The following is a 10,600-nucleotide window of genomic DNA, read 5'->3' as shown; positions in this document are numbered from 1 at the left end:
ATGGCTTTTAGTAACTTTAACGAGACCTTAACTTATTTTATTTTATTCATTTTAGTGCAGTTTTGACAAAATTTTCTTGCTAATCAATTATCAAGTGGGAACCTGTATGACTGTCCATTGATAGCTCGATCATATAGCTTGAAAATTAAATGTTTAAAGACATTTTTAACAAAATTGATAAATCTGACTTTTGGCCAGTTTTGTTACACAAATACTCTAATGTGCGCCAAGAAATATTGGCTAAAATTTGTCATTTTATTTGCCAGATATACGTTTTATCAGGGCATTTGCAAACATTCGCAAAAGCTCCGCCTTGATTATTGCGAATACGAAAGCGGATGCGAATGTTAAAATTAATGCGGAGGCTCCGCGGTTGCGAATGTGAATGCGAATATTCGCAACAACCCTGGTTTATAGAATGTTATTCTCTGTCCGATTAAATTTAAATTTTTTTGTAATAAAGGTCCACCTTAGTACACACATACATACATATGTATATCTATCTGGTGTTTTTAACATCGTTGTTTGTTGTCAGTGCCACAGTCGCAAGCAACTATTTGCAGTTTACCATTTGCCATCAGCCGTATGCAGAGGAGCACCGCCTAAAATTTCAATTAACCAACGATTTAATGGACGTTCGCTGAAACATTCGGCACGAGTTACTTAATTGCTTTTGTATCAACGAAAATTTATCTATCTAGCTTCTACACCACAAAATATATTAAAATAATTAACCGTGACTAGGGAAGCAATACGCTCATAAAATCAGCGATATTAGTGATACTGGTATTAGTCAAACAAAAATAGGCTGATCGATATATCGAGCATAAAATATCGATACTGAATATCGATTTAAGACCTATGTATATTGTGAAATTTTATTTCAACGTAACTTGATATGTACATGCTCACAAGCACTGTCGGCGTCGCAATCAGTATTACCACAATCATTTTTTTATTTGTTACTAAAATCACCAGAACGCCCTACAAAATTTAACAGAAAATTTCCAGGTTTATTTTATGTGCAGAAATATTCATATAGAAAGGAAACGTGCTTCCATAACTGCAAAGTTTTAGCTACTGCAGCTTTTTCATTCAAACTTAATATTTACAACTAGCCAATGCCCGCATTCTTCGCGGCGCCGAAAAGGAACTTTTGCGTTGGCCAATGCAAAAGAGAGTTTAAAAGCAAAAACAATCTGTAAAGTCAAGACTTATAGCTTAAATTGAACCCACTAGCGCGCAGTATCCTCCTCACACATAGGCCAAGAATAGTAACGCTATGATACCATATGGAATACTAATCTCTTTCGATTTCATAAGCTTTACCGATGGTCACATTTTCACCTGTGATATCTCTGCCAAGCATTCGTAATCTTTTTCTGTGATATTGCAACTACAACATTGGTCCGATACGTAAGCCACCAAAGGCCTTTTTAGGTATGGCAAAGTCGACTTCGACTTTCGACCAAAATCGCCTTTTTACTCCTGAAAGTCGACTTTTAGTGATCGACTCTCAGTTTATGGAAGTCGACTAAAGTCGACCTTTCTCTTTCGACTCTCGACTTTCTTAAATTTATTTGCTGTAGCGTCTTGCTTTATGGTCTACTACCACTTTTCGCAATAAGTACACTGAGGGAAGCTATATGAGAAGATCAGCTATATGAGAGGTTCAGTTTATATGGAAGGTACCACGCCCCCTTTTCCAATGCCTACCAGTTTTCATCATAAGTAGAGTGTTTGTAATTTATGCATCCGTGCTAAGCTTCAGTTCCCCAGCCTAATTGGTTTTAGAGATATATTGGTTTCTTACGTTTTAGTCTGTATAAGAATTTTAAGGATATCCCGACCCCAGCGCCATCTACCGAGTAAATTTTTTGTCGGAATATTTATTTTCAAGGTGCTGGCATATGTTCCAAATATAAACCAAATTGGTGCAGCTGTTTAGGAGTTTAGTGAAATACATGTACAGAAAACTTTATGAAATTGTAAAACCGTGACGCCTCAGATTTCTTCATTTTTTGGCAGCAACAACAAAAATTTTCAATTCCGTTTAGCAAAAACCCTTCCCCACGGAAGTTCTTTCGACGACCATATTGCAATATTTACCCTGGGATTCAGTAAGCAGTCCCTAGTCACTAGTCCCTAGTGACTTTTGGTCACAAAATGAAAAATATGGAGGAAGAGATAATTGTTTTCTGTTTTATTATAAAAAACGCGAAAATGAAGCGAATATATGCTGAACAAAAATTTCATTAGGAAACAAACCAAAATGCTTTAATATCTATTAAATTCATTGAGAGCAATTTCTTTTTGTTTTTAAAACATTAAAATATTAAGATTATGTAAAAAACAATAAAAAAAGAAAACCAAACTAAATAAAGAACCTTCTGCGTGCGAGGAGGACTCGAACCCGGATATCTACATAAATGCAATCAGTTCACTGTCTGTGTTCGTTTTCACCACACATTTTTGTTGAACTTTTTGTGACTCTCTTCTAGTGAATAGCTGAATCATCTCAAGTCACAAAAATAGTCACTAATTGCTAGTCTCAAATTTAGTGTCTTGAGGTGAGACTGAATTACTGAATACCAGGGTTACTTTTTCTTATCAATGCAAACAGGTGGCAACTCTCAAACTTTTTTCTTTCTATATTTTAAGTTAGACCTCTGGCAATACATCGGTGAAAACTGCACTCAATTCCAAGCATTAGTTTTTGAGTGATGCGCGTAAAAATATACAGACCGACAGAAACAATTCTAAAAATTGTTGATTTGGCTTCTGTTGCTCTAATAAAGACTCCCCAAATTAATCTTTCTTTAATATCTATAATGTAGAAACATCGGCCTGTTATAATTTTATTATATGTGTAGATTCTTTCGTTTGATACCTATATGGCAACATTTAGCTCATCTTATCAATTTAACTGAATTAAATTGTTCAAAAAGGTCACAACCCGTTCCAAAAATATTTTCGAAAGTAAGATTTTTAAACCTCTTTAGTTTAATATCATTATTGTAATATTTCATTTATTTTACCAATTTAAATGAATACAATTTTTCTAGCAGGTGGCAACCCCCAAAAAAATATTTTCGGCAGTAAAATTTCCTAGCGTCTTTAGTTTAATGGTAATATTGCAATATTTAATTTATGTTATCAATTAAATTAAATAAAGGTTTTCAAACAGGTGGCAACCTTCCACAATGATACTTTGTATCAATTTACTTTAACTGAAATTTTCAAACACGTGGCAACTATTTAATTTTTTTCTTTCTATATTGTAAGTGAAACGATGTTTCCACGGCAAGTGATTCGCTCTCTCATTCGTAATTCGCTCTCTCATTCGTGATTGGTGCCCCAATTAAGAATCGAACCACGTAATTCGCCATAGAAAATTTTGAGAGCGAATCACTTCATTCGTAGGTGATTCAGATCCAATCAACATGCGAATCAAGAACAAATCGTTGTCTTCTCTAATTTTTATCGATAACGGCTGTCAAAACACATAGACCACACACATCCCCACCAGCTCAAACATTAAAAATAGCTAGATTCGTTAAAACTATTGATTTAGATAATTAACCATTGCAAATTTTTTCTCCACCGTTGAAATGCACAATAAACAGCACATTAAACATCAAACAAAAGCAAAGAACAAGAAGCAGAGATGCAAAGTGAATCACGAATGTGTCTTGTAAACAGGTTGATTCGCCGTTCATAATTGAGAGAGCGATTCGGTTGTCGTGGAAACGCCGTTTTAGAGTTCTAGCAACACATCGGTGAAAACTGCATTCAATGCAAGTAATCAAAAAATGTTCTTGTGAAAACAATTACTCCAAAAATAAATATCGTGGTATCGAAAAAATATTGCCCATAAAATTATCAACATCGGCCAAAAATGTTTCCGACATATGTAGATAATTTCGATATATCATTCGCATCCCTCACTATGGTAAGTGTCTGGTCCTGATGGTGTTAGAGTTGGTCGTTGCCGTCAATGCCGCCTGTACCCAATGAGGTGCGTAATTTGACACCATATAAATTCGCCACTGCGCACACACAACAAACACAATGTTGGCTTACAGATTATGCGTCGCTGCGACGCGCCATGTCAAATCGCATGTCACTCCGGTGGAGCGTGAATAAAGGGGCGGTAATGTTGTTGTCCTAACATCGATTAACTGAAATATGTTTAATTGAAAATTCGTTAGTTATTTTAATGCTGTGGCAGTGCGGCTGCGTAGAATTTGCGGGCATTGTGCCAGGGTTTTATTATTTATTCGTTGCTGATTCGCGAATTAGAAGTTTTCAGCGCTGGTCAGAAAATTTCGCTATTAAAATAGTTTAAATAGCTACATGACAGATAGGCTGATCATGAAAAGTGAAAGGGGTTGGGATAGGAAAATGCGAGAAGATTCTTTTAGAGTGATAAAAAATACCCTCACGTTCCTCAAAAGGCTATTAACACATAATGTCCATTTCCCCAGATAACAGGAAAAATGTTTCTAAACACGTAAAGAATTTTTTTAAATGGATTGATTGAAAGACATTGCCAACTAAATTTGATACCGGTTGGCGGAGTTTGACTATAAAAATTTAAGATAATTTGCAACTCTTACAGCTTTACGTTTCGCTTGCTGAAGTATTTTTTCGGTTGTAACACTTTTGTTGAAATAAACCTCAGCGCTATGAAAATTTAGCAAATAAATTAAAAGAAAACAAAATGCAAAATGTTTACTTAACCTTACTAAAGTAAACCAAATTTCGTTAAACGAATAAAATTCGGGGAAAAGGTAGCAGATTCCCGGCCTGCTTCATGGTTATGCTGCTTTATTGGTTATGCAATTATTTGGTTGAAATTAAAACATTTTGATAAAATTTAGTGTGCGCTTTAGATTCTTCTATACCAGTCCTTAAATCCCTTTTAAAGAGGAAATCCCTAATTAGAGCCGAACGGCTCTGATTATGGCAACTTAACGTAATACTATGTTTACGTTGAAATTTTAACTCGAGTTTAACGTTTTGAGTTATGAACAAGTATTCTCATGGGGGTATTTAATAAACTCTGAGTTTAATTTGACATTTGATTGTTTATATATATTCTTATTCACATTTTGTTCCCGTATTTTCACCTTTCCGAAAGCTACCTCTGCATGGTAAGACGGGGTGTATCAATTTTGAGTAAATTAGCGTCATTAAATTTTGAAATATTGAAGTTTCAAGCATTTCTAAAATTTACCGTTATGTGAAAAGCCGCGATTTTAGTCTGATTTCAATAATTTTCAACGTTTTGCTTTTATGCACAATAACAATACCGAGTTTGGTACAAATTGGTAGAACGGTTATCGAGATACATATGTGTGATCGTAAGTGGGCGGTGCCACCCCCATTTTTCAAAATTTTATCATAAACGTATTTCTTGGTAAAGAATTGTTGCAAGCGTCAATTTTGAATAAATTAGCTTTAATATTTACTGATTTATCGAAGATTTCGTATTTCTCTAAATTACCCTTTTATGGAATGTGGGCCTGGTTATTGTCCGATTTTAAAAAGTTTCGGCCATTTGGTATGCTGTAATAAGGCCAACATCTGTGCCAAGTTTGGAAGAAATCGGTGCAGCGGTTGCCAAGATATACACATGTAACCATAAGTTGGCGTGGTTACGCCTATTTTCCAAAAATTTATAATATTCTTATTTTTCGTCTAAAATTTATTGTAAATATCAATTTTGAGTGAATAATCTTCATAGTTATTAAAATATCGCAGTTTTCGTATTTCTGAAAGTTACCGTTATATGGGAGGTAGGCGTGGTTATTGTCCGATATTGCTCATTTTCAATACCATCCGTCCTACACCCGGAAGAAGTACACGTACCAAGTTTCGTTAAGAAATCTTAACAGATGGGCGGACGGACGGACAGACAGTCACCGCTTAATTGATTTCTCTTTTCATCCTGATCATTTGTCTATATCTATCTCGATTCGTTTTGCCTGTTACAAACAACCGTTATGTGAACAAAGTTATAATACCCTAGTGCAGTTTTTTTGTTTTTTTATAAAGAGTGAACTGGTCCCGTCGACTCGAAGCTATGCTATGAGGTATCATTGGTAAGGTATTTTCTCACCTTTTTAATTTCTTTGCGAATAAGCTCATTCAAAGAATGAAAGAGGAAGGTAAGATAAACGCGTGTCATTCCATGTTGAATTAAGATGTGTTGGTATTTGATAACGAAAAAATTTGAATGAGTGAATGAGTTTTTTTTACAAAGAAATAAAAGGGGTGAGAAAATACTTTTCCACTGATACCTCATAAGTCTTTATCGGTAAAGTTTTGGAGCAGTTATTCAAGTTCTTCTTACACAAATCTTTGAAAAGAGTTAAAAAAAAACATTATCAAAAATCGATTATTATTTTTTAATATTTCTATGTAGATTTTTTAAGCTTAAACTGTTTTGTCCAAAAATCCTTTAAGAAACTATTTTTATGCATAAAAAAACTCCATTTTTAGAGATATTTTCAAACCGGTTCAGCTCACGTAAATTTTAATATTTTTCCGATATATTTTTAAAACCCCTTTTCTAAAATTAACTAAATTTGAACAACTTGACTATTTTTCGCATGTACGTGAGCTTTTCCCCTTCAAAACAGGTAAGCGAGGTACGAGGTAATCCAAGTTTTCTTTCAGCTTTTAGTACCAAAGTTGTCATCATGATCAATGTCATCTACTAGTAAAGCACAAAATGAACACCTCCAATGACACCTTACCTTATAAGCAGTGTTGCCGCGCCGTCTCCAGAAAATGTATCCCTGACCAAGACAAAAATGTACCCAAATGTATCCAATTTTATTTTTTTACATATACATCTCATAATTTGTAAGAAAACCAAACAATTTCATGAAAAAGACATAATTTAACCCATCCTAAGGACTTGGAATAAAATCAAACATTTGTAATTTCAATTTATAAAGTACATTTGTTGTGCATAAGTATTTTGCAAAGTATATATAATAAATAGCAAGTACACTCTAAAAAGAGCATGTAAAACTACTACTGAAAAGTATCTATTTTTCAAAAAGAATCTGTATACGTATAGTAGAGTGGTCCAAAAAAATAAAGTCTGAGTTTTAATGCCGGCACACCCTAGGATTGATCTATATCGAAAAAAATACACGCCAATTTTTATATTTTAAAATCAAAAAATATTTAGGGAGTGCTCAAAGCGCTCCAAGTTTTCCATGTATTTTATATAGAGAAAAAACATCTTTTCGTAGAAATAGTGTATAATTCTTGAAAATCAATATTTTTCGATCGGAAAACTTTACTTATCTTCAGAAGACTCCGAGTAATAATACTCAATTGTTTTTTTTAACAATTTTTTCATGGTAACTATATTTTATAGGTCCTCCGAAGCCCTTAGAAAATGCAATGGGGGGGGACCAATAAAAAATCTTTTATCATAAAAAATGGTTAAATAAACAATTGGATATTAATACTGGAAGTCTCCTGAAGAGAACCACAGTTTTCCGGTCGAAAAATATTGATTTTCAAGAGTTTTATACCATTTCTACGAAAAATTGTTTTTTCTCCATATAAAATACATGGAAAACTTTGTGCGCTTTGAGCACTCCCTAAATATTTTTTGATTTCAAAATAAAAAATATGGGTATATTTTTTTCGGCATATAGCAATCCTAGGGGGTGGCGGCCTTAAAAATCCATCCTTATTTTTTTACATACATTTTTGGACCACTTTAACGTATAGGTTGTTCAGTATTTGATTTTGAACTTGGAGATCTTTAAGATATACACATAAATACACATATATAGAATGTTTAAAATTGCAAAAATTTTCAAACTACAAATACATTTCCTACTAATAATAAACATTACTTTATTTTAAACATTTTATATGTAATTTTGCTCTTCCGACAAATTCGTTATGTAAAAGTAAACAGGCAATGATTAATTTTATTACACCGCATGCCAGTGGCGTAGCCAGGGGGGATATGGGGGGATAGATCCCCCCTTCGTCATTGAACTACAATTATTTACTTTTGAATTAATAGCACAACACTATTTTATCCTTCTGATTTAAAATTTTTTTTTATTTCAGACGGATGACAAATTATCTTTTAATGAATATATGAGTAGTACACTTGCAAACAGCGTTATGTGATTTTATAAAAGTAAACCATAAATTAAAAAAAAAAAAACGTCTACGACAACAAGTAACATCCGAACTTTATCTTTTTTTATTACCTGAAAATTTGGATAAATAAGAGCCTAATACCAAATTTTATATTTAAAAATTTAAAATTGCATGTTTTGAAACAGTAACTTTTACATAGCTGGCTTTTTTTAGCTTTTCGCGTTCTCTCCTCTAGGAAGATTGGTTTGCTTCTTTTTTGCGACTTCTTCACTAGGCACCGAAACTACCACGTTTTCTTGCAGTTTTCTAAGTTCATACGAAGAGGTGACATTTGAAAGTGTATAAATAAGTATTATAGCGACTTTTGCAAGAGTAGTTAACATTTCATGCTATTTTTTTCAGAATATAGAAAAATGTTTCACTCTGCTGTTAGTGGACATGAAACCCACCAAAAACTAAAAATCTAAAAAAAATTTACATAGCGCACTTTGCAAGTGGACTACTCAATTGTTGAATATGCTATCTTATTTGTCCCTTCTTTTTATACAACTAAGGAGCGGCTGAATGGTTTAACGATGTTAGCGGTACATAATGATGTGCCGATTACAACACAAGAAGTAATTGAAAAAATGTGTGTTAAGCAACGAAGATTAAAAATCGCTTTATAAGTAATAAGATTTTGTAGACTTGTACATAAATAAATGTAAATAGATACGCGTAAATATATAAATATGCAGATATATTCAATGTGTGTGAAGTGTATACTAACGAAACTTCTACAAAACAAAACTGGGCTACACACTAATTAATTAAAATGGGGTAGTAATTTAATTTTTAAATTTAAATAAAGCATGAATTCCCCATGGAATAACCGAGTAGACAAAAAATATATAACGGTAGAAATGGCACATACATACATGTATGAAAGAATGCCCACAGGCGACGCACTATAGGCAAAAGACGAGTTTTTTTCCAAAATCGTAGATCTTCGCTTAGAAAAGAGATAATGGAATTCAGCATTTAACCCTTTAATGCAGAGTCTATCATATTTGAAACGCTTTTTAACCCTTTCAAGGCAGAGGAAAAAGGTTCTCAATATGCTTTTGAACGTGCTTTTTCTCATGTTGACGTAGATATTAATCGTAGAAATTTTTTCCATAGTAAAATAATAATAAAAATAAAATGAATAAAAAAATAAAATAAAAAAAATAAAAATAAATAAAAAATAATAATAAATAAAAAGTACGTTGAAAACATATTGAGAACCATTTTGCCTCTGCCTTAAAAGGGTTATAAAGCGTTTCATATATGACAGACTCTGCACTAAAGGGTTAAATGCTGCACTTTCGTAAAGATTTTTTTATATAAATTTTTTGTGAAAGCTGATAGTTTACGAGTTATTAGAGTTTAAAGGTAGCTTTTCTTTTTCCAATCTGGCCACTCGGGTACAGCATCCAATGTCCCAAGAATCGAGTCTTAAGATAAAATACGGAGAAGTCTTTCAGAAACAGTGCTAATGGTGTATTACATATAGTGTTTTCTAGTGGAATGGGAGCCAAAATCCAAAATTAAAAAAAAGTGACATTTTGAACGGTATTTTGAGGGTGAAGTTATTGTTGTTGTAACTTTTCTATAGTTTCCCTATATTATATGATCATTTATCTTCATTACATTATCTCTTTTCTAAGCGAAGATCTACGATTTTGAAAAAAAACTCGTGTTTCGCCTATAGTACGACGCCTCTAGCCATTGTGTATCACAACTTAAAGTTATCGATGCCATTTTTTTTTAATCCCCCCCCTTCGCCAAATCCTGGCTACGCCACTGCCCCATGCAAATTTGCACACATTAAAAGAGGAAACTGGTTACTTCTCTCAATATGCGCAAATAAACAAAATTTTTTAGAGTGTATTTAAAGTCTTTTCAGTAAAATTCATAAAAGTTTCCTTAAATAAGTCAAATTTAGTTTTTTAAACTACATTGAAATCTTCTTTGTTTTTAAATTATCAAATGAAAATATGTGATATGAAAGAGATTACTACAGTAAGAGTATAATTTACTTTATATATATCGTCGTTTAAAGTACAAAACCGCGTATCGTCATTCTGCAAAACCGCGTAACTGACATTTGCTGCCGAAAATTAGATTTGCTCACACAAGCTCTTGGCTCAATCCTTATCCATTCGTCCTGAAATACACTAGCCAGAAATGCGATTGCTTTATAAAAAAGAGAACCATTTTGAAATATACATAAGTGTTTTTACTCTCTAGAAAATAATTTATGCAACGTCACATACGCGGTTTTTCATTATCTTGATACGCGGTTTTGTACTTTAAACGACGATATGTATATTAAGATCTTGCGTAAAGCATCCTTTTAAGCTAATTAAAGCAATTGCGCTTATACCTATTTTGGTGAGATCTCTTCATATGTTCATTGCTTCGTTCACAA

Source organism: Rhagoletis pomonella, unplaced genomic scaffold, assembly GCF_013731165.1.
Source record: "Rhagoletis pomonella isolate Grant_MI unplaced genomic scaffold, Rhpom_1.0 Rhpom_scaffold_00004, whole genome shotgun sequence".
NCBI lineage: Eukaryota > Metazoa > Arthropoda > Insecta > Diptera > Tephritidae > Rhagoletis > Rhagoletis pomonella.
This window is presented reverse-complemented; position numbering follows the sequence as displayed.